Source organism: Solanum dulcamara, chromosome 3, assembly GCF_947179165.1.
Source record: "Solanum dulcamara chromosome 3, daSolDulc1.2, whole genome shotgun sequence".
Classification (NCBI taxonomy): Eukaryota; Viridiplantae; Streptophyta; class Magnoliopsida; order Solanales; family Solanaceae; genus Solanum; species Solanum dulcamara.
The window spans coordinates 73,640,290-73,666,388 of NC_077239.1; the positions used below are offsets into that span (position 1 = coordinate 73,640,290).

The 26,099-nt window shown below is 32.9% G+C and overlaps 1 pseudogene; it reads right to left on the minus strand.

Moving 5' to 3' along the window:
- Positions 1 to 242: 242 nt before the first annotated feature.
- On the minus strand, positions 243 to 25,966 carry LOC129882892 (phototropin-1-like; annotated as a pseudogene).
- Between the last annotated feature and the right edge of the window lie 133 nt (positions 25,967 to 26,099).

Sequence of the window (26,099 nt, forward strand, 5' to 3'; positions counted from 1 at the left end):
AAATAAATTACTTCTAATTTAATTTATGTATATCTGAAATACATGTATTTAGAATAAATATTATTTTGACAAAAAATATAATTAAAAAAACTGTTATTTCAGCATGTAATTAACACCCATAATAATGTGCAAGAAAATCGAACACTTAAAAGAAGAGGAGAAGAGTTTTTCACTTCCTTCCACGCCCAAAAGTGAAACTCATGAAAAGGAATTAATTAGAAAATGACAGTGAATGCAATAAATAATGAGTTAAATAAAGAAAATTAGCTTTAACAAATTAATTTCTCTCAACATCTATTGAGGAATTCATGAATTAAGAATTACAAAACGACCAAACTATGCATACAAAAAGAAAAACACAAACCATCAAACGAAAAAAACAAATGAAAAACCATCATTTTCTTTACAAAACGAACAAAGTAATTAACTGCTGCAGGGAGGGTCTGAAGACCACTTTTCTCCACTCATGCACTTGATTTGATTGGAATATAAATATTCTCATTTCTGCAGCAAATTTAATAAATACATTAGTTATATTCTCCAGTTATAGATGATGTAGAATAAATGAAGTTTTGAGAAAAAGAAATGCTAGTACCTCTTAGAAAACATTTGTTTGTAAATCCTCCATCTGAGGGTTGATGTCTTTTCCTTCTTTCTCAGCTTCAGTTCCCAAAAAAGGAGCATCATCTAGTTTGGGAGGGTTTTGAAGAGTTGTTTCAAATGTTATTTTCCAATAGAAACTCGACTCAAGTAAAACATATCAAAAATCAAGTATATAAAGTAAATACAGTAGCGAAGAAGCCATACTGATAAGGAAACTAGACAATGTTCGATTACCTACTAACTTTCTATCATAATCCTCGACCTCCAAATCTTCTTATCTAGGGTCATATCCTTGATAAATTGCGGGTGTGTCATGTTCTGTGTAATCACCTCTCCCTAATACTATGATCACAGTTTAGATGTGGATCTAGGGCGTGTTCTGTTGGTTCAACTGAACCAATGATTTCAGCTTGAATATGCATAGACATGCAATTAAAACATTCAAAGTGTATACATATAATAAGACTACCCTCATTTTGAACAAATCAACTCTAGATTCTAGTTTCACCTATGTCACGGTTGATTTAGATCTTTCATAGGTTTGTTTCAGTAAATTGTATTTCAATGTACCTCATATTCATCCAACTTACAAGAATCAGCGGGTGAGTTCTGGTTAGGGGTGAATTGTCTCCCATCTTAAGAATGTTTGTCACACAACAAATAACTTGAAATGCTAGCTGGAATCAAATATATGATGAGACAAAGACAGATTAACACGAGCTAAAGAAAGAGCTCATAACAATACCATGCAACGAATTAATGCCCAATTCACACCCGGAAGAACGGATGCTGCTTGATTTCGTTTGCTCCTTCGCGAGATCTTAACCTGTTTTTGGGATCTCTGTGCAACAATCTATACATTAACTGCTTCGCGTGGAGACTAGCCTGTAAAAGGAGAATATAAACAGACAGTTTTAGAAATTGAAGGGAAAAAATGCACTCGCACATTTTAAATCGAGGCACTTAAAATTGTTAGATTGGAATATCATACCTGTATGCTTCCTGGGAATTTTAAATCCTTATGTAGTATATTTGAGAATGTCTTTTGCCTAGTCTTTCCCCTGAATGGTGTATAACCATACAACATTTCATACAAAAGAATACCTGCCAAACGACAATTTATTCGTGAACAATAGCATAAACATATGAGGCAAGTATGGTACAAAAAGGTCTTAGTGAAGATTGATGGATCAGCCAATATCAGCACTCAAAGAGCAAATGAATTCTAAAGAATTACCAAGAGCCCACCAATCCACTGCACTAGTGTGCCCTGCTCCAGTTATGATCTCCTGTTAATAAACAAGCGAAAAGAGATTGTTCAAAAAACAGGATATACATGAATAACAACTTGATTTATAATACAATCTTCACAAACATTGATTATAAACATCTATAAGTAGCTCTTCCAGAAAGAAAAGGGAAAACAAACGTCTAACCGGAGCTATGTATTCTTCAGTTCCGACAAAAGAATTTGATGCACGCATAGGTTCAGCCATGAAGATCGGATTCTGTTGGCCTTTTTGATGCTTCTTCTTTTCGTTGACTTCTGGAACTAAAAGCTGTCAAAATCACCAAAAACAGTGTATTGGCATTCATTAGTAACTAACTATGTTTGTGAAGTCACCTCATGAGAAAAAACAATATTTTGCAAACTTGACAAAAGTTAGGAGTTAAGTACCTGTGGCTTGCAAGATGTCAAACAGGAAAGATCAAAATCCGTCAAAGATACATGTCCACCATTCTGTAGCAAGACGTTTTCCGGCTTCAAATCCCTATAAATTATACCTGTTGGCAAAAGATAACTCAGGATACATGGAGATAGATTTTTCAACTCTTTAGATATAAGAGACAAATAGTCATATACTATGCATTTGCTTTGATTGATATGCCATATGCAGCATTGCCACATTTACTCAGATCATTCACCATAAGGCATAATTACTCTTATTGAGCATTGATCACTTCATACAACTAAAGTCAAAGAGAATGGTGTACATAGTTTGAAAGAAAGAACAGAAAGTGAAAAATTGGATACATCAAACATTGATTCATGAACACGCGTTCTCCTCAATCACTAATAAGGTATAGGAAATTGTTTGATCATGCTAGTCTAAAAGTTGGTAGAATTGGACTAGTTAGAAAAGAATGAACAGAGACTTTCTTATCATTCAGATTTGATTGTATACATATTACATGTGGATATAAAGGCTACCTTGACAGTGAAGGTACTCCAAGGCTACCACTACTTCAGCGGCATAGAACCTGCATGAAACAAAAAACTTGTATGTCAGAAGCAAAATGGAAAATAGCTCAATAAATGTTTAAGGACCGTGCGAATATGATATCAAAGTTAGGTATAATTGTAGACTATTTTGTTTTTCAAATTTGGTTATACATATGTTTTACGTACCTTGCAGCATCTTCCTTCAACACCTTTGTTGTCTATCTAGAAGCATGAACAGCTCTCCACCAGGGTAGTAATTAGTTATTAGACAGATATGGGTTTTGGTCTGAAGCACAGCAAAATTCAACAATTCAGTATATTCAGGTGCATATTATCAGTTCACTGAATTCATCAAGTATCAAATGCTGTGGAGGATTCAAGTCTACATGCGCTTGCATTTCCTACTCATTACACTTCTCTCAACGTATGGAAACTACATAATTATGATCCCTCTCATACCTGAAAAGATGCATAAAGTGCAGGAAGAAAAGGGTGGTCCAACATATCTAGGATTTCTCTTTCTGCACAAGCTCTATGCACCTGCAGAAAATATAAGAGGATCCTTATTATTGAAGATAGAAGAATGAGAGATTATAAGTTTACATGGTACAATGAGAATGGAGATTCATATACACCAGAGTTAAGATTTGCTTAGTTTCTATCACATTTATATATTGAACAGGTTTAGAAAACTATGAAGCCAGAATTTGAATCGTTCTCTTCACAAGGATGTGTAGAAGTGTAACAGAAGATGAGTTTTCACACGACTAAACTTTGTAAATGCCATCGAAAAAGGTGGGAACAACAGCATAATCTCTAAATCTCTAAAAAAGATGCAGCAACATTTGTGATCTTTCAATTTAACTCTTTACCTTGTTTCGGTTAAGCATTATACTCTTATCCATTGCCTTCATAACAAAATGCTGGTCAGTTCCGCAAAGCTCCACCAAATGCACACTGCATGTTCACAAGTTATTCCCAAGTTAACCAAGATAACATAAACATTCATTTTGGATGACTGAAGCATATCATAATACTTGATCTACTCTACAGTGGGACAGCCATGTTCTTAATAAAATGTACCTGCCAGTATCGCCCGATCCCAGTGGTTTAATTGGCTTAAAATGCTTCAAGCCTATCGGTTCTCCACTCTCCATGATCTGCAAATCACAAACCTCTCAGTGATGAAAGGGGCAGTGAAAACTCAAACTAAAATAATCATCAGGGGAATATAAAAGGGATGTTTAAACAAATAGCCAGGCGGATTCAATGTTTACTTTTCCTAACTGGTATATGTATATCGTACATTGATTATACGGGATTATAAATATATAATACACCCACTGGCTATTGTTAGTTTAAGTAATTGGGTAGGCGGCTATTTATTTTAATTCTTCATATAAAAATCAGGCTAAAGAATTTCTACTATACTGAGAATTACAATTTTAATAAACTCAGAAAGCCAACAGGGCAGATGAACAGCATCATGTTGAAGGATCACTAATCCAGCCATAAATTGCATAATGGAAGAATGCTGGAACTTTGAGATATTACTCCCTCTGTCCCAATTTTTGGGGCACAGTTGGAATTTCGAGATTCAAACTTCAAAACTTTGACCGTGAATTCGGACATAAAAGCTTTAAGTTTTTTTCAAAATAAAATTTATATTTTTGAAAACTACGTAAAAAGTACTATAAATCACAACAATCAACAAGTTAAAATATTTGAAAGACATATAAAGAAACTCCGATCAAAGAAAACTTGGTTGACTATGGACATTCCAACCGTGTCACGTAATTGGGACGGAGGGAGCATCATTCTTCTGAGCAAGCACATCTCATGTGCACATATATAGCTGTTTATGGAAAACCAATTGATGAGTGTAAGCAAAAATTCTATCTACCTTTTGTATTGCTTTCCAAGATGGGCACCCCTTCCTGTGAGGCTTTGGCTGAACAACTTTTGAATGATTTATCCACAAATCCTCTGGTTTCTGCAGGTCAGATCAGCAGTTTGTGAGCCTCATACAATCCGACACCTAGAAATAGTCTTAAACAGTCATGTTCAACATTTTGGACTTACCGAATTGGCATCTGGAAGCTCTCGAACTGATTCATCAACGTTTCCAGCAGTTTCTTTCACCTGATAGGGAACCAAATGGAAACCATCATCAAGATAGGCCTCACCACTCAAAGTGAAGACCATATACGACACATTAAACATGAATTAATTTGATTGGGTATATATACGAATGCTCAAACTAAGTGACCATTCATGAGTACTTGTGTATCTGTCATATCTTTACGAGATACAAGGATAAAGAATAGCAAAAACTTATGTGAAATAAAGACAATTGAAGAGGATTAGAGTAGGATTAAGACCAGTTTTGCGCTCTCTGTTGCTTTGTCTTCGGGGATACTGTTCTGAAGTGGCTCTACATGCTGACTTCCATCTAGTTGAACTCCAATGAAGTACTGTACCTCTCCCTGATTATAGACAAAAGGTCCATTAAATAAGGATTTTAAGAAAGCTTTTGTCCAACAAAACTTCAGAGTCGCGACACTTTTATCTTAACATCAAGAACTATATTAGTAATATACATACCTTCTGATCACGCATAGGCTGCAGGTGGAACAAGTTCCAGAACTTTTTGCCTGAATTTTAACAGATTATCAGTTGCTTCAACAATAAAATACTTTGTATTTTTAACCAAAAAATCCATAATTCTCACGAGGTCACTCATTTAGGGGAAAATTGATGTGTAAACACAATAAGTTTCTTACATCTCTTCAAGTAGAACCAAATCACAGTCTTTTAAGTTTGAAAGGGAAATAGAAAACAAAAGACAATTTTACTAAAATTGAGCAAATAAACTTTTCCTTTCTTTCATTAACATGAGCTGAATGAACATGCTTAAGTTTGCTCTAGCATGAAATTAATGACTATTGGTTGATCCATCCAAAGGCAGATATTTCCTTCCTCGGATATCGAACTCAATATACATATAGGATAATTTATATACACTACAATATAAATTTTTTTATTTGCACTACCAGTAGTTAACTTGTTTTAGCATGTTACCTACCTTATTTTTTTAAGTTGCTAATTCTACTTATGATGGAAAATTACTTGTAGTTATCTTTAGATTATTTAATTTTACCCTCAGTGTATAGAAATTAAAATATATACAAATATGAGAAGAATGAAAAATTTGTGGAAAGCATATATACCAGTCTTAGTGTAGTTAATGAGCTGGACAGTGACATCAGTTTGATTATCAATTGCCTGTCTGATTTTCCTCACAGTAGCTGGATCAGTTTCAGGACCTTGTAGAAACCTATAACAATAGAAAAACCAAATAGTAACAATATAATGAGTGAGTCATTTTGGCTCTCTTTCTTTAGTTTAAGTATGCACCGCTAGCTAGTGCCATGGCCATGATCAATACTTTTCCATTCCAATTTATGTGACATCATTTGACCTGTCACAAAATTTAAGAAAAAAAAGAGAGCTTACTATACCTGCAGTTTCTTCCCAAGATTTCTTCACGGCTGTACTCGGTCAGCTCCAAGAAACTATCCGATGCAAATATCTAATTTTATCAAACACAAAAAACCATAACGTTATACTTATACAAAAACTTAATTAATTATGGAACAACAACAACAACAACCCAGTGAAATCCCACAACGTGGGTCTGGGGAGGGTAGAGTGTACGCAGACCTTACTCCTACCAAGGTAGGATGGCTGTTTCCGAGAGACCTCGGCTCAAAAAAGGCATAAAAGGGGGTCAGATAAGGTTAAGAAATTCAAAGCGCTATAGGAAAATAAATAACGAAGGCATCACAAATAAAATAGAATAATCAAAAGTACTAAAAGTAATAAATAGTAACAGAAATAGCAGAAATGAGAGCACAAGGAATTGTAATGTGCTAGTGCGCCTATGAATAGGGAAGAATAACGAGACTATGTACTAGCCTTCTACCCTAATGTGGGTCCTCCACACCCTCCTATCTAAGGTCATGTCCTCGGTAAGCTGTAACTGAGTCATGTCATGTCTAATCACCTCTCCCCAATACTTCTTCGGCCTACCCCTACCTCTTCTGTAACCATCCATGGCCAACCTCTCACACCTTCTCACTGGGTCATCTGTGTCTCTCCTCTTCACATGCCCAAACCATCTCAGTCGCATTTTCCGCATCTTGTCTTCCACCGAGGCCACTCCTACCTTGTCCCGAATAGCCTCATTTCTAATCCTGTCACTCCTGGTGTGACCACACATCCATCTCAACAAATTAATGCATGTACTTGATTTTGATTTTTGAATTAAAAGGTGAAGAATTAGTAGTCTTACAATAGGATTATCAGGCAGCCTTGGATCAGTAATGACGAAGTTCTTTTCGATAAGTTCTAGAGTCGTTGCTAAATCAATACCTTTCCTCATTTCTTTCTTCCTCACTTGTCATCAACACTAACTGGTCATCCATTGTTGTCGCTCTCATCGCCATCGTCGTCGTCGTTATCCATAGTCATCCTTGCCTCAAAATCATCATCATCATCAGTAGCCATGGTAGTACTAGAACGATTTTTCTTCATAATCCTGTACGTACGTAATTACACCATATATAAAGTAATTACATTTGTATAAATATTGGACGTGAATGCATGCTTGTTTAGTGTCACATATAATATGAGATTCAAGCAGTTTAATAAGTTCTACGTACAGAAAATGTAGTTTTTTTTAATACAATTAAGCCATTTATAAGAAAACGATTTATCGTACATCGACCTTTTTCCCCCCTTTTTACACTATTGGGGTTGTTTGGTTCAAAATCAAGTTATTAATTCCAACAAGGATAATTATTCTACTTTCTATATGGAATAAGTAATATCAAGATTATATTATAAAAATAATACTAATTTCCCCAAATTTATATATACCGCGATAATCCAACTAATCCCTTGAACCAAACTTTTCTAAATGTAATTAAATTAACCTATTGTAATACGTTAAGTATATTACTATCATTTTATTAGGTTACTAATTAATGTGTATCATAGAAATCTCTACATGTAATTATCTTATAAGTAATCTGATTACAATATCAGTGCATAGAAGTAATATTCATAAGGTAATAATAATAGGTAATTAAATCATTGATGTATAAATTAGATCCTAATTCAAGTGGAACGATGCTATGTTGTTCAGACTTTTCGAAAAGGGCACATGAGAGTTGCATGTCGAATTCATCATGAGCATGATAATATATTTAAAGAGTCTGAATAATATAGTTACGATATATGAAAAAAAGAGAAGTACGTATTAATTACCCCATGAAAGATAGACGAGCAGATTTTTTAGGTTTCTTTTCTGGGACTTCATTAATTTTCTCCATCTTCATGGTGGTGGTTCTAGTACCAGCATGGGAATGTCTTCTTGCTGGTGCTTTGTTCACTAAATTTAGTTTATCCTTTCTGTCTTGTTCGACTTGATCTCCTTCTGACTTTCTCATGAAAGTTGGTCGATTATTTGTCGATTCACTAAGTGCTCTTGCCCTACTTGGCTTTTTTATTTCTTCCAATAACTCATTCACGGAATTACTAGCCATCTCCTTCTGACGTACTGCCAACAACAAATTAACCATAGTTAATACATTTGGATTTAAGTCATGTACACCGTCAAAATCATTATTGTACTTTTACCTATTATCAGAGGTATCAAAATAATTAGCTCATGAAAATATGACTTATCCAACATATCTTTCAAGTTTTTACCTACCGAATTATATATACAAACTCACTTCACTTTAACCAATTCCAATTCAGTCTCGTCTAAACAAGTATTCCTTATATCTCAATTCATGTGTCACATTTTTCTTTTAGTTTATCCTAAAAAGAATATCATTTTTTTTTTAAATTAGAAAGAATTTAATTTTAAAATTTCTTTTTATACCCTTAGGAGTCTTTTGGTGTAAGGGATAAACATATATAGTCTTGAGATAAAAAAAAATAGTCCTGGAATAAAATTTTGGTATCTTGTTTGGTTGTCAAGTTTGAGATAACTTATCCACCTTATCCCAGGATAATTAATTCTGGGATAACTTGTTCCGAACCAAACGACCCCCTTAATGAAATGATTAATAGCAACACAAATATGGAAAATTTGCTTTAGACCACAAATTTCAAAATAATTTCTTTCTTTCTTTCTTTAAACTTCCTGTCTAAATACTCTCTCTAGTGTCAATTTACGTATAAAAAAAATCATCTTTTGGAATTTCTTAATTTTAATTGTACATTTAGATATAATTTTTAAAAATAAATAAAATTTATGCATTTAAAATTACGTAAAAAAGGCTATAAACTATAATATTTAATAATTCAAAATATTTTAAAAAGGAATATGAAAAAAATATGATCAAATAATAATAATACCATCATAGCGTATCAATGATTCGGGAAGGCCGTTGGGTCGGACCGTCTTTTCCTTGGAGCCTTCTGTATGTTTGCTTACCTCCACTTGCATTCTGCCAAAAATTACATAGTTAATTACTTAATTTCATTAGCATTAATTCATATGTACTTAATTAATTATCATATACCAGCAGACTTAAGTATAATAAAGTAATGCATTACTTGTTGAATATGTTTATTCATAAACATTTGAATATATAGAAAAACCCATAATCCGAAAGAGTTATCTGATGAGAAATCTAACAAGGGAAATGTATTTAATAAATAGTTTAATATTACTACTATATAGAAAAGTCTATATAGAAAAGTCTAGAGGCAGGCACCTCATGGTCGACGTGTTTGCTTCTGGTAGAGGGCATTTATATAATTTTTGTACTTTTTCATTTTAATTTATTTATTTTAATTTTTTAATTTTTTAAATATTTAATAATTATGTAAAAAAAATTACACGAAAACGAAGACCTTCGAGAACAAATATTGGACCGGAAAGAAAAAGAGGGAAAAAGTAAAGTCTAAGCGCATATGACACGAAAAGAAAACCCTATTTCGGTAAGACTTAATTTGAATCGTCCTTCAGATTCAAGTTGGTTTAGTGAAGGGAACCGCAAAAGTCACCGAATGGGTCAGTCTTTCAATTCTCCCAGATTAGAATATCAAAGGAGGATGTTGGAGATGCCCGGGGCGGACACAACTTCTTCTAAGGCGTAAATCACAATAATTAACTATTTTAAATATTTAAATTTAAAAAATATATAAAAATTTTGATTGACTCTCAAAATTTTAGCGGTGTCACATAAATCATGACAAAAGAAGTAACATATATTATTTGAAAATGACGCAAAAAAATTATAAATCACAATAATTAACATTTGGAAAACATATAAAAATTTGATTGATTCTTGAAATTCTAACTTTGAACTTTGTTTTAAATCTTAATGAAATAACTTGTAGTCACACACACATATATATATATATATATATATATATATATATAACATCGATAAAATAATATTTCAATATGAATGTTCAGATTATCAAATAATTGTTGATGAAAGTTCAGATTATAAAATAATTATCGTAAAATCCTACTCAGTACTTCCTCTCTCAACTTGTCTTGTCATATTTATCTCTTAGTTTTACCATAATTTCCCCTTTTTTTACTTCATTTTTTTTATATATATCTTAAGTACGTGGCATTGTTACACCAGATCTATGAGTCTCCCGAAGGACTCTTTCGGTTGATAGTCCTAGTTTTCAGCCGATATACTTTAGATCTGACTTACCCCGTTCATCTTTTCTTCTCAACTTATATTTTTAACAACTTCATCTTTAACCCCACCCCGGACATATATCTGGCCACAATTACGTCCTTTGTTCAGGTGGATTGTCAAGGCCAATTCAAATTCCTAGGAATTTACAGGTTAATCCATAGTCGTTGTTAAAAAGTTAAGAAGCTAACCATATACTAAGGGTAACCAAATTAAATATGTACAATCATTTACATAAACATAAACACATATTTTTTGGGGAAAATTAATTGTAAAACTTATAAGAACTTACATGACTTTGACTGAGAGAGGTTTCCCTTTCGAGAACCCCGAAAGTCTTGAGATAGAAAGAAAACTTCACACAACCACACACTTGTTTTATTACATAAACTGCTTTAGTACAAATAGAGAAAGGTTTTTAGGAGGGGACTGGTGTTTTTACAAGAAGGGAAAGGGAATATGTTGGAGGATTTACTCACACTTAAACTTGGAGCGTCTCTCTCTAGAATTCTGTCTTTCTAATTTACATACTTCTTCCTTATATAGAGGTAGAGATAGTAGAATGAAAGAATTAAAACATCACTACGTGACCTTCTTCTAGATGGACGACACTTGTTGATAAGGTTTAATAATGCGCGTTGGGATAGAAAGAAAACTTCACACAACCACTCTAACACCACCAAAAAAAATTTTCTACGCCAAGACCCGAACCATTCTTCATGTATGTATAGGATCGTACTCGATGACTTTAAAGTATATGCATGAGTTAGGATCAATTACTAAGTAATTTAAGGGTATTAGATGTGATTTAAGGTCATAAGGGATCCCTAAAACCAAACCAAGTCCAAAGAACTCGTCTTGGCTAATTTTTCGAATGAGTTCGTATAAGGGTCAACTTCAAACGATCATATCTCATGTAATATAGCGAATTGGGTGGACCATGACCTATCAAAGTAAAGGTATTTGAGTCTTCTTTCCAACGCCACCAAGATTGCAATTTTTGGAGTTCGAAGTCAAAAGTTATGACCATTTTACCACAAACTATCTCTCCAAAAATTTCAGGCAAACTAGCCTCAGTAGTTTGGGTGCTGGCGCGTCGCGCCAGCTATAGCGCCAGTAGTTTTTTTGCCTATTTTCCAGATTTTTTGATGAAGGGCAACTTGGGAATTTTCTCTAAATGTATATACACGAACTTGGGCATATTTGGGAGTCATTTTTCAGTCTTTCACCTCTCCAAAGAACCCTAAACTTCATCCTCCTCTCTCTCAAATCATCTCCAACACTTTTGCTCTCAAACTCAAGGATTTAAGCTTTCCAATTGAAGGCCTAACATCAAAAATTCTCCAATTCTTCTTCAAGTTCCTCTTAAGGTATGTGGGTTTCATCCATGGGTTCTTCCACCCATGGAGCCCAAATGTTTTTCTCAACTTTGTATATAAATTCTAAATGATGAAATCTTATGGTATTTTACATGATGATTCAAAATGCATATATTATGGTATACTTGAAGCTTATTATGTTTAAATTGATATGTTGACTCTTAATTTCAAGTGATGAGTTTTTATGGATTTTCATACCACGATTTCAAATGTATAGATTCTTGGATATTTGAAGTTTATTTACCTATATTGACTTATGTTGATTCTTATTTACATTAAATGGATAGTTTATCAAGGTACTTATATGAAGATTTGAAAGTAGTTTTAAAGTGCATATGGTGGATTATTTTTAAGATGTTTGATTTGATGCATTCATATCACTCTCATGCATACAAGTATTCTTTAAATGTATTTGAAAGTTATATGAAATGAACCCACCTAGTTTTCTTATGTTGAAATGAAGTTGAATTAAAAATTTGACTCCAAATGAAAGTTTATGAAGCAAATGCCTATGTTTAAGGGAGTCTTGTGAAATGAAATGTCTTTATGAAATACTTGATTGATGAAAGGGCTTCTTAGCCAAAGTAAGATTTCAATGTAAAAGGACAATTCTCACATTGAATCAAATGAAATATTTAAGGTTATGATATGACATGTTTGACCTCCCTATAGGCCGTCAATGCTTTTGAACATTTTTCCAAAATAGAAGGTCTGATTAACATGGTACCCAGAATGCCATCACTGATTGTAGACCTAATTCTCTTATAAACCAAGGTTCATTAGTAGAACGGTAAATAGAGCATGGTAGTCATGATGATATTATAAACCAAAACTTTTAATGAGCTATTCCACCGATGATGATTTGATGTCTAAAGTTATATAAATGCTTATGTTATTATGATACTTAAATGTTATTCTACTGAGAGCTTACCTAGCACCGAGATGGACAAGAGGTGAATACCCACGTCTCAGAACTACGTGCCACCGTAGGTATAAAGGAGATAGAGGATAATACCCAATCTCTAAGAGGCGAGTACCCGAAATATCAAGGCTTAGTGGTGAGTACCCAAGTCTAAGAACTAGAGGTGAGTACCCGGTTCATACAATATCTTAGTGGATCCACTTAGGCATGACAGAGTCTACCTTGGAAAGTAGTCTTCCTCTTTCTTCCGGTGTAGGGTTAATATCGGGACTCCATGTTATAGCTCACATGGTTTATGTCGGTTAACGGTCGCTCTCACAAAGATACGAGGTCCCTCTTCCAATGTTTAAGATGTATCATATGATGTCTACTATGTCTATCACAAAATAAAGTATATGATTTCTTATAATGACTCATGACACACTTATTCACTTATCTTTATGTCTTTTTCATCTGTCTTTATGTCTTTGTCTTTGTCTTTATCTTCTTGGATGCTTCTGCTCTAAGTATCAAGATTATGAAGGGCAATAGAGTCAAAACTCATGCCTAAGTCGTCGTCTTCATATGGGTTTTGGACATCTTGGTAATTATCATTTCCATAGCCTTCTTCCGAATTGGGTGTTCTTATTGGGCTTGTATTTGTGTCTTCGTCTGATTGAACTCTTCTGTTTCCTAGATCTGTACTGTCTTTACTAATAACATGCTTATCGCATCCCTGGTCTTTGAAGAATTGTTCTAAAGTCTGCTTAATTATGACTTCAATTTTTTTTCTTTTTTATAGCCATATTTCTTTTAGAATTGTCTTGGTAGAAAGTTTTAGGTAACTTTCTTCGTGAGGAAGAAGATTCTTCTTCTTCACTTTTTGGCAAAGTGACAGCCGTTAACAAATTTGATTTGTCTTTACCGGCTATCATTTGCGCCGGACTAGCTATACCTTGATCTGGTATAGTAGATTTCTAAGCATTCAGAGGGGAATGCACACCCTTCTCATCCATTTTTGGTTGAGATGGAGAACTCAAGTCTTCTGTCTGAGTAACTGTATTTGATTTAGCAACAAACTTACCTTGAAAAGTCTTCAGTTGTTTCATAAGTCTCATATTCTCTTGTATGAGAGCCTCATTTTTTGTATTTAGTCTTTTGAAGGCTTCGGTCATGGTAGAACAATGGTCGCAGAATATGATTTTGTCTGTGTCTTTCTGGATATTGTATTGGGGTATTTGGGCTTGGTTTTGTCTGAGGGCTGGAGAGATGTAATAGTTTGAGCCCAGAATACCTCTGGCATAGTCTAAGGCTTCTGTAAAATTATTAAAACCTTTAAAAAATGGGCTTTTACCCCATTTATAGAGTGTATTACTTCTAACCAAGTCTAAAAAACGCCATTTGTTTTTCCAAGTATGACTACATAGTATTTAAATTTATTTTCTCTATTCTTGTCTGAGAAATATTGATATAAAGCGTTGTTGGCTGCAATAAAATATTTAGTATCTTGTTTAGTATATGATATCCATAAGTTATCTAAAATGAGTCTTATCTATATTACATTCTAAGAGTATTCTAAAGGACAGGTTACATTGAGGATATGAGATTAAATTAAATTTACCGAAATAAATTCATTCCATCATCTCAATTATTCCATGAGGTCTGAAATTAAGTTTAGCAAGCAATGTCTGAGCGTATGAATCTGCTGGGGCTATTTATACAACTCAAAGTTATGAAAAAAGACCACAAAAACCAAAGAAACATAAAGGGCAATCATACTATAACCCAAAATCATATAAACGTAAAAAATATTACCTAAAAAGATCATCAGCAAGAAAACCTTATCTAAATAGAGATAGACACGTCAGAAAATATAGAAGTGATAGAAATTATAAAAATAAATTAGAATTTTATACATGTGGAAGTATAGACCATCTAGCCAACATATGCCCTAAAAGAAATAATATTAGAACTAAAAACTCCCAATTAATAGAAGAACTACAGGAGACACTTTTAAATGTAGACGAATGTATGTCAGATACTGAAAGCATATACTCCATTGTAAGTGTTGAAGTAGCAGAACAAACACAATCCGAATTCTCTAATTCAGAAGAAGATAACTTAGTAAACGAAATAGGATTAGATAGAGGAATGATAAAATTTAGAAGACCTACAATTAAGTACCATGATGAACGTAGGAATAGAATGCCATTATAATTTTGAGAGACATAAAAGTATAGACAGTAATCAATGTATCATATGTAAATGGTACCCCAGTAGAGCAAATAGAGCTAAATGTCATAAATATTATATGGAAGCATGTATTACGTGTATAGAGACTAAATTAGAAATAAAAGTAGGAAAACAAAAAGAACCAAACAAGATAAGATAACTACAAAAGACTCAGTAACAGATTTACGACTAATAACCCTAGAAATCAGAATAAATGAAATAGAGCAAAATTTAGAAAAAGGTAAACGAAAAGAAGAAGAAGAAGAAGAAGAAGAAGAAGAAGAAACACTAGGAACAATACATTTAGATAACATCGAAACAGAATTGATGAATATAGAAGAAAATAATACTAGCCTTATCTGTAATAAAGACAAACAATTGGAACAGTTAAAGTATTAGCTAGAATTAAAATTAAAGACATAGAAATAGAAACTTTAGCATTAGTAGACACAGGATGTACAAGTTGTCTTATAAATAAAAAGATATTGCCCGAAAAAGTATTAAAAATATTTAAAGAACCTATATCAGCAATACGAATGGATGGAACCAACAATTTCTATAATCATTACATAGACAAAGCTCAAATAAACTTTATTAATATTTGTAATGAATTTTATAAACCTACTTACAATATGTATAAAATACTAGCAAAAGACTTAGACATAAAAACCGACCTAGTAATAGGATTACATTTTCTCATACAAAATAATGGAAGTTGTTTGGTTTCCAGAGACGGAATAATGCTATTTAAAAATACCACTTATACCCCAGTACAAACTAAAAAGTTTCTTACAAAGGAAAGATCTCAACTAAATATACAACCAAAAGAAGAGACAACTGCAAGTTGTACATATTGCAAAGGTGGCAATAGGTGTACCACAAAAAACCTGTATGAAGAACAGGAAGAATATTTAGAAGATACATACTTAGAATGACATAGAAAAAGATTATACCTTAATAAATATAAAAACAGAATTTTATAATTTCCAAAAAGGAATAATTGCACTAGGAAAAATAAAAAATTCCAAAGATTTAGACAAAATAATTTCAATACTAGATGAAATGAAAATAATTGGAGAAAGACCCTTAGTACATTGGGATAATAACAAGATTATGTGTAAACTAGAAATAATTAACCCAGAATATACCATAAAAACAGTTGCTATCGAAGCTAATAACGAAAATACAGAAGAATTTGGTAAACAAATTAAAGAATTACTAAAACTAGAAGTAATAAGACGATTCACCTCTAAACATAGATCAACTGCATTCATGGTTAGAAACCATAGTGAGCAGGTAAGAGGAAAAACAAGAATGGTAATTAATTATAAAAGATTAAATGATAACACTAAAACAGATGCATACAAGTTATCAGATAAAAATGAATTAATAAATAGAATACAAGGTAAAAAGTTTTTTAGTAAATTTGATTGTAAATCAGGATATTGGCAGGTAAAAATGCACCTAGAAAGTATAGAATGGACAGCATTCTCTTGTCCAGAAGGACGTTTCGAATGGCTAGCCATGCATTTTGGGTTGAAGACTGCCCACCTATTTTTCAACGAAAAATGAATACTATATTCGGAGAATATTAAAACTTTGTATTAGTTTATGTAGATGATATACTAGTATTTAGTAAAGACATACAAGAACACTTAGGGCACTTACAAACAGTGTTCCATTTATTTGTTGAAAATGAAATCATAATTAACAAAAAGAAAATGAAATTATGTAAGACTCATATTAATTTCTTAGGAGTAACAATAGGAGAAGGTAAAATAAAGTTACAACCACACATAGCCAAAAATGTACTAGACATGCCAGATAAACTAGACACTACTAAAGATCTACAAAAATTTCTAGAATTAGTAAATTATGCTAGAAATTTTATTAAAGATTTAGAAAAAATACCAGGACCTTTATATGTTAAAACAGATAGCAAAGGACAAAAATATTTTAATATAGAAGATATTAAACTAATTCAGCAAATTAAAGAAAAGGTTAAACATATACCAGATTTACAAATACCCCTCGAAACAGATTATTTAGTAGTACAAACTGATGGAAATCAGCTAGAATGGGAGCTGTTTTAAAAACTAGACCAAATAAATATATTAGTAAGAATGAAGAAAAGATATGTGCCTATCAAAGTGGTAATTATAAAGATAAAAGAAATATGAGTAGTATAGACGCAGAAATTTTAGCAATAATATATGGACTGGACAGTTTTAAATTATACATATTAAATAAACCAGAAGTGTTAGTAAGAACGGATTGTGAAGCAATAGTAAAGTTTCACCAGATGATCAATCGTAAAGCAAGTAGTAAAAGAAGATGGCTAAATTTTATGGATGTTATACCTATATACAATAATATAGATTTTGAATATGTAAAGGGAAAAAGATAATGATCTAGCTGATCAGTTGAGTAGATTGCAACTAAAAACTAATTAAACAACTGTGTTTCAGCATGAGACCCATTGGCCAACAGCCAGCAGACAAAGGCAAGGGAATAGCCCCAGCAGACTCATACGCTCATACATTGCTTGTTAAGCTTAATTTCAGACCTCAGGAAATAATTGAGATGATTGAACGAATTTACTTCGGTAAATTAAATTTAATCTCCTATCCTTAATGTAACATGTACTTTAGAATTCTCCTAGAATGTAATATAGATAAGACTCAAAAATGTTTAGTAGACAACTTATGGATAGCATATACTAAACAAGATACTAAATATTTTATTGCAGCCAACAACGCTTTATATCAATATTTCTCAGACAAGAATAGAGAAAATAAATTTAAATACTATGTAGTCATACTTGGAAAAACAAATGGCGTTTTTTAGACTTGATTAGAAGTAATAGACTCTATAAATGGGGTAAAACCCCCGTTTTTTAAAGGTTTTAATAATTTTACAGAAGCCTTAGACTATGCCAGAGGTATTCTGGGCTCAAACTATTACATCTCTCCAGCCCTCAGACAAAACCAAGCCCAAATACCCCAATACAATATCTAGAAAGACACAGACAAAATCATATTCTGCGACCATTGTTCTACCATGACCGAAGCCTTCAAAAGACTAAATACAAAAAATGAGGCTCTCATACAAGAGAATATGAGACTTATGAAACAACTGAAGACTTTTCAAGGTAAGTTTGTTGCTAAATCAAATACAGTTACTCAGACAGAAGACTTGAGTTCTCCATCTCAACCAAAAATGGATGAGAAGGGTGTGCATTCCCCTCTGAATGCTCAGAAATCTACTATACCAGATCAAGGTATAGCTAATCCGGCGCAAATGATAGCCGGTAAAGACAAATCAAATTTGTTAACGGCTGTCACTTTGCCAAAAGTGAAGAAGAGGAATCTTTTTCCTCACGAAGAAAGTTACCTAAAACTTTCTACCAAAACAATTCTAAAAGAAATATGCTATAAAAAGAAAAAAAATTGAAGTCATAATTAAGCAGACTTTAGAACAATTCTTCAAAGACCAGGGATGCGATAAGCATGTTATTAGTAAGGACAGTCCAGATCCAGGAAACAGAAGAGTTTAATCAGACGAAGACACAAATACCAGACCAATAAGAATACCCAGTTCGGAAAAAGGCTATAAAAATAATAATTACCAAGACGCCCAAAACCCATATGAAGATGACGACTTAGGCATGAGTTTTGACTCTATTGCCCTTCATAATCTTGATACTTAGAGCAGAAGCATCCAAGAAGATAAAGACAAAGACATAAAGACAGATGAAAAAGACATAAAAATAAGTGAATAAGTGTGCCATGTGGGTATGCCCACAGATATTATGTGAGTGCTGTCACTTTATCACTACCCTCCAAAAGAGGGAAAAACTGTTGACAAAAGCACGCGTCTGTAAATAGTCGGTCAAAAAGAAAGTTTGATAGTGCATGTGACGATGGAGCCCAATGAGCACCCAACGCACATTATTAAACCTTATCAACAAGTGTCGGCCATCTAGAAGAAGGCCACGTAGTGATGTTTTAATCCTTTCATTCTATTATCTCTACCTCTATATAAGGAAGAAGTATGTAAATTAGAAAGACAGAATTCTAGAGAGAGACACTCCAAGTTTAAGTGTGAGTAAATCCTCCAACATATTCCCTTTCTCTTCTTGTAAAAACACCAGTCCCCTCCTAAAACCTTTCTCTATTTGTACTAAAGCAGATTATGTAATAAAACAAGTGTGTGGTTGTGTGAAGTTTTCTTTCTATCTCAAGACTTTCGGGGTTCTCGAAAGAAAAACCTCTCTCAGTCAAAGTCATGTAAGTTCTTATAAGTTTTACAATTAATTTTCCCCAAAATATATGTGTTTATGTTTATGTAAATGATTGTACATATTTAATTTTGATACCCTTAGTATATGGTTAGCTTCTTAACTTTTTAACAACGATTATGGATTAACCTATAAATTCCTAGGAATTTGAATTGGCCTTGACAGTCCACCTTAACAAAGGATGTAATTGTGGCCAGAAATATGTCCGGGGTGGGGTTAAAGATGAAGTTGTTAAAAATATAAATTGAGAAGAAGAGATGAACGGGGTAAGTCAGATCTAAAGTATATCGGCTGAAAACCAGAACTATCAACCAAAAGAGTCCTTCGAGAGACTCATAGATCTGGTGTAACAACACCACGTACTTAAGATATATATATATATATATATATAAAAGTAAAAAATTGAGAAATTATGGTAAAACTAAGAGATAAACATGACAAGATAAGTTGAGAGAGGGAGTACTGAGTAGGATTTTACGATAATTATTTGATAATCTGAACTTTCATCAACAATTATTTGATAATTTGAACTTTCATATTTTCTTTTTTATATATATATCTTAAGTATGTGGCGTTGTTACACCATATCTACAAGTCTTCCAAAGGACTCTTTCGGTTGATAGTTTTGATTTTCAGCCAATATACTTTAGATCTGACTTACCCCATTCATCTCTTCTTCTCAACTTATATTTTTAAAAACTTTATCTTTAATCCCACCCCGGACATATATCTGGCCATAATTACGTCCTTTGTTTAGGTGGATTGTCAAGGCCAATTCAAATTCCTAAAAATTTATAGGTTAATCCGTAGTCGTTGTTAAAAAGTTATGAAGCTAATCATATACTAAGGGTATCAAAATTAAATATGTACAATCATTTACATAAACATAAACACATATTTTTTGGGGAAAATTAATTGTAAAACTTATAAGAACTTACATGACTTTGATTGAGAGAGGTTTTTCTTTCGGAAACTCCGAAGGTCTTGAGATAGAAAGAAAACTTCACACAACCACACACTTATTTTATTACATAAACTGCTTTAGTACAAATAGAGAAGGGTTTTTAGGAGGGGACTGGTGTTTTTACAAGAAGGAAAAGGGAATATGTTGGAGTATTTTCTCGCACTTAAACTTGGAGCGTCACATCTCTAGAATTCTATCTTTCTAATTTACATACTTCTTCCTTATATAGAGGTAGAGATAGTAGAATCAAAGGATTAAAACACCACTACGTGGCCTTCTTCTAGATGGCCGACACTTGTTCTTAAGGTTTATTAATACGCGTCCGGTGCTTATTGGGCCCCATCATCACATGCACTATCAAACTTTCTTTTTGACCGACTATTTACAGACGCGTGCTTTTGTCAACAGTTTTTCCCTCTTTTGGAGGGTAGTGATAAAGTGACAGCACTCACATAATATCTGTGGGCATACCCACATGACACACTTATTCACTTATCTTTATGTCTTTTTCATCTGTCTTTATGTCTTTGTCTTTGTCTTTATCTTCTTGGATGCTTCTGCTCTAAGTATCAAGATTATGAAGGGCAATAGAGTCAAAACTCATGCCTAAGTCGTCGTCTTCATATGGGTTTTGGACATCTTGGTAATTATCATTTCCATAGCCTTCTTCCGAATTGGGTGTTCTTATTGGGCTTGTATTTGTGTCTTCGTTTGATTGAACTCTTCTGTTTCCTAGATCTGTACTGTCTTTACTAATAACATGCTTATCGCATCCCTGGTCTTTGAAGAATTGTTCTAAAGTCTGCTTAATTATGACTTCAATTTTTTTTCTTTTTTATAGCCATATTTCTTTTAGAATTGTCTTGGTAGAAAGTTTTAGGTAACTTTCTTCGTGAGGAAGAAGATTCTTCTTCTTCACTTTTTGGCAAAGTGACAGCTGTTAACAAATTTGATTTGTCTTTACCGGCTATCATTTGCGCCGGACTAGCTATACCTTGATCTGGTATAGTAGATTTCTAAGCATTCAGAGGGGAATGCACACCCTTCTCATCCATTTTTGGTTGAGATGGAGAACTCAAGTCTTCTGTCTGAGTAACTGTATTTGATTTAGCAACAAACTTACCTTGAAAAGTCTTCAGTTGTTTCATAAGTCTCATATTCTCTTGTATGAGAGCCTCATTTTTTGTATTTAGTCTTTTGAAGGCTTCGGTCATGGTAGAACAATGGTCGCAGAATATGATTTTGTCTGTGTCTTTCTGGATATTGTATTGGGGTATTTGGGCTTGGTTTTGTCTGAGGGCTGGAGAGATGTAATAGTTTGAGCCCAGAATACCTCTGGCATAGTCTAAGGCTTCTGTAAAATTATTAAAACCTTTAAAAAATGGGCTTTTACCCCATTTATAGAGTGTATTACTTCTAACCAAGTCTAAAAAACGCCATTTGTTTTTCCAAGTATGACTACATAGTATTTAAATTTATTTTCTCTATTCTTGTCTGAGAAATATTGATATAAAGCGTTGTTGGCTGCAATAAAATATTTAGTATCTTGTTTAGTATATGCTATCCATAAGTTGTCTACTAAACATTTTTGAGTCTTATCTATATTACATTCTAAGAGTATTCTAAAGGACAAGTTAAATTGAGGATAAGAGATTAAATTAAATTTACCGAAATAAATTCGTTCCATCATCTCAATTGTTCCATGAGGTCTGAAATTAAGTTTAACAAGCAATGTTTGAGCGTATGAGTCTGCTGGGGCTATTCCCTTGCCTTTGTCTGCTGGTTGTTGGGCAGTGAGTCTCATGCTGAAACACAGTTGTTTAATTAGTTTTTAATTGCAATCTACTCAACTGATCAGCTAGATCATTATCTTTTCCCTTTACATATTGAAAAACTATGTTATTGTATATAAATATAACATCCATAAAATTTAACCATCTTCTTTTACTACTTGTTTTACTATTGATCGTCTGGTAAAACTTTACTATTGCTTCACAATTCATTCTTACTAACACTTCTGATTTATTTAATATGTATAATTTAAAACAGTTCAGTCCATATATTATTGCTAAAACTTCTATGTCTATACTACTCATATTTCTTTTTTCTTTATGTTTACCGCTTTTAATAGGCTAATGTACCATCATGAAAAAATTGAGGGAGAATTGAATCCATCAAGTTCTTTTTTTGGGGGTGCATGACAATGACTCCAAAAGTTGATAAGTAAAAAGGATGAAATAGTAATACTAGTTAAATAGGACTCCATGCAAAAAGTTGGTGGGTTCCCCACTATGATATCTACGAGAGAAAATGGTCCAAAACAAGGCATTCTTACATTAAGGCCCATCATCTCCCTATCTTAATCATGTATTCAATCTTTCCATGGATAAGATGAAGACAATTTCCAGCTGGTTACAAAAGGAAAGCAAGAATTATTGAAGAGATGAGGGAACAAATCCATTCAGCCCACAATAATACAGCGCGCGCGCTCTCTCTCTCTCTATTGTTTTACTTTTCTTTATAATTCGTTTAAATTTTTTCTTATGATATGTTTAAAATTATAAGATTTAAATATATTTAATATATTCTACGTATTTTTAAATTAACATCACAAAATTTGATTTTTTTTTTTACTTTTTAAAATTTTATGTCAAATAAAAGATCAGACAAATAAATTGAAACTAATGAAGTAATACCTTTCAGCGTATAAACTTCGGACCATTATAATTTATTAAGAAAAAAAATTTAGACCATTATTCAAGCATGTCGTTATCCAAATTATTGTGTGTTTTCATCTTTAGCATTGTTTAAATTGGTATAAAAAAAAAAAGAAGGTATTTATGTACCCGTTTGGTCGTACCTTTAATTTTTACAGAAGAGTAGGTAATTAAATCAGTTATTTCTCATGACAAGATAAAATTTTATTCAATTTGAGTTTTATTTATGTAAAAAGTATTGACATAATTAGTGCACTTAAAAAACAATTAGGGTGTGTTTCGCATGGAGGAAAGTATTATTTATTTTTTGTTTCACTCTTCTCAAATTTGATTGGTCAAGATGTTTTAGAGAATATTTTTATTAAAAAAATAATTTTTTTTAAAATAAGAAAAATGACTTCTCTAATTGAAGCAAGAAAAACTAATTCCATAAGTAGCATTTTTTGTTCATTGTCTCCTCCACCCCCACTTTATAGAATATATATTGTAAGTGTTAAGCATTTTAATATCAATATTGAGTGATATTAATTTGCATAAGTGACATATGTTATTATTTTCTCTTTAGTGCATAAAAATGTCTTTCATTATCATCTTTAATTAGTGCAAGACTAAATCATTTCATTATGTATTTTTAATCTAATTATCACTAATAAGTGGTGCATTAAATCATAATGGTGATGACATTCTATTATTTTTTCATCTTTGTATGATTTTTTCTCCTATAAATAGAGAGGTCCTCTTTGTTTTGAAATGTAAGATAAGAGAAGAAAATATTGAGAGAATTAAGCTTGTCTAAAAAGAGAGTTCTTATTAGTCGAAGGGAGGTATTTTTTGTGTGGAGCTTTAAACTCAACTCTTGTCCAGAGTTTGTTGAGTTATATTTTGTGATAAGGCTATTGTATCCTGAAGGGGACAAGTCAAGAGGAATACTGCTGGACCGGTAAAAAGATTTGTTGCAGTGGGCTTGAATCTCCTTAAAGAAAGCGAGATATCCGCGCCTCAGCCAAGAAGAGAATTTATTTTCTTCATTTTATTTTTCAATTGTAATTTGTAATCTTGTAATTTCACCAATATATATAAATACTTTTGGGATGATATTACTTTTTTTCTAATTTGGAAAATGATAGAAAATAAATAAGAAAATCACTTGCTTATACAAAAAAACATTTTTCATTATTTTTTTTTCCTTTTACCAAACACACCCTAAATTTGAAGGATTATGTAAATATGTTTTTCTCAGTGGAAAAACTCTAAATTACAAATCTACATGCTTCCTCAATTTTAATATATATGATACAGATGATCTAGTTTGACTCAATACAGAACTAAAAAAAAATTCTTTTAAAATTCATAATATTAAGTATGCTATGATATTATCTATATGGCTATAAAATATTTGAAATGTATGATTTTAGTCATATATTCGTATGGCTATAAAAAAAAATGTTGTCATTATTTAGGGAAGGTTTTTTTTATTAAAATAAAGGTGATTAGGGATTTACCCAATGAATTTGAGAACTTTGCCAGCATCATCTTTGATAGGTGCAATGGTGAGGAGATTCCAAAAGGGAGTCCCATCCTTCTTGTAATTCAATAATCTTCCACAATAAGTCGAACCCGATTGCAATGCTTCTCGGATCTTCGCCACATCCTCAGGATCCGTACCCTAACCCTGCATGAACGGACTAAATCCGACCCAATAATAAAACGGATTAAAAAGAAAAATAAGACAAATAAATAAAATGGAGAGAATAGTTTATTATTATTATTATTACCAGTTCCTGCCTATAACCTCCGCCTTTGATGTATAACCCGTCATCTTGAAAAATCCGGCACTTGCATAGAGAATCGGGTAATCGGGTTTGGTTGCATCCGATACCACAAATGTCTGTTGAAATGTTGATAAGGCATCTCTTAAATCCTCTGAAACCCTTGGAATTCCCCTCTCTTTACCTGCATTTACTCAATTAATCAAGGTAAAATAAATTAACAAAACAACTTAAATAAATTTTATGTGATAATAATGTAACTAATTTCTATATTAGCAGTGTAATTATACATGTTAGCATCAATTAGACCTTTAAATTGCCAACTTAATTTAAACCGTTATTGCAGATCTGTCGCAAACATATTAAATGTGTGGTTCGGTAAACATCGAGTACGGAAAAGTTTTGAAAACTTTGAATCGATAGCATAAAGACTTCTTTATTAAGAAAAATAATTATATTTGAATTTGAAGTGTATATAACTTAAATTTGTAGATACATGCTTACCAGCTCCATCGTCAGAAAAATCGCCGGAACTCCGACCAGAGTTGCCGGAATCTCTTCTGGAAGTCTCTGTTTTACGATTCGGATCATCTCCGGAATTTCTAACTTTAACACCTTGCAATTTCCCAGTCTCATCATCAGTTTTCAACACCAGTCCCCACTCCGCGGGTCTCTGAGCAGCAGCACCAACTTCATCCGCCGCTTTCGCCGTCGAAGAAGAAACCTTCTCTCCGCCGGTAATTGATTTCTGACTAATCGGAGAAGTCAATTTCGCTGACGCCAGAGAAATTGCCATCCATGAAGTCGCAATTTCTTCATTTTCGTTACTCAATTTAGGAATTACGGTTTGCTCTGGTTTTTCCTCTGTTTCATGGATGGTACTAGTAATGTGCTCGGCGGCGGTCCAATTTTTCCATGAAGGTTGGGATCGGAAAACTGGATTTGTTGATTGGGAAGAGTAAGTTGAAGGATTGAAATCTTCTAGTGAACCTCTTGGATCTCTGGGCAATGGTGGTATAAGAGGAGATTGCTTGTTTTCTTCTTCCATTATTTCTGCGCATACAAACAGTTCTCATGTCTGTATCAAAACACTATATATGCGTGTGCGCTCTCACACTCAGTTTTATCGCCATTTACACACAGCATATATTTTTTCTTTTACATGAGGATATTTGATTGGACGGAAAGTATAGTAAAAAAAATAATATAAATATTGCAGCATAAACATGGAGTCGTTTGATTTGCGGACATGATTGCTCCGAGTTTTGAAA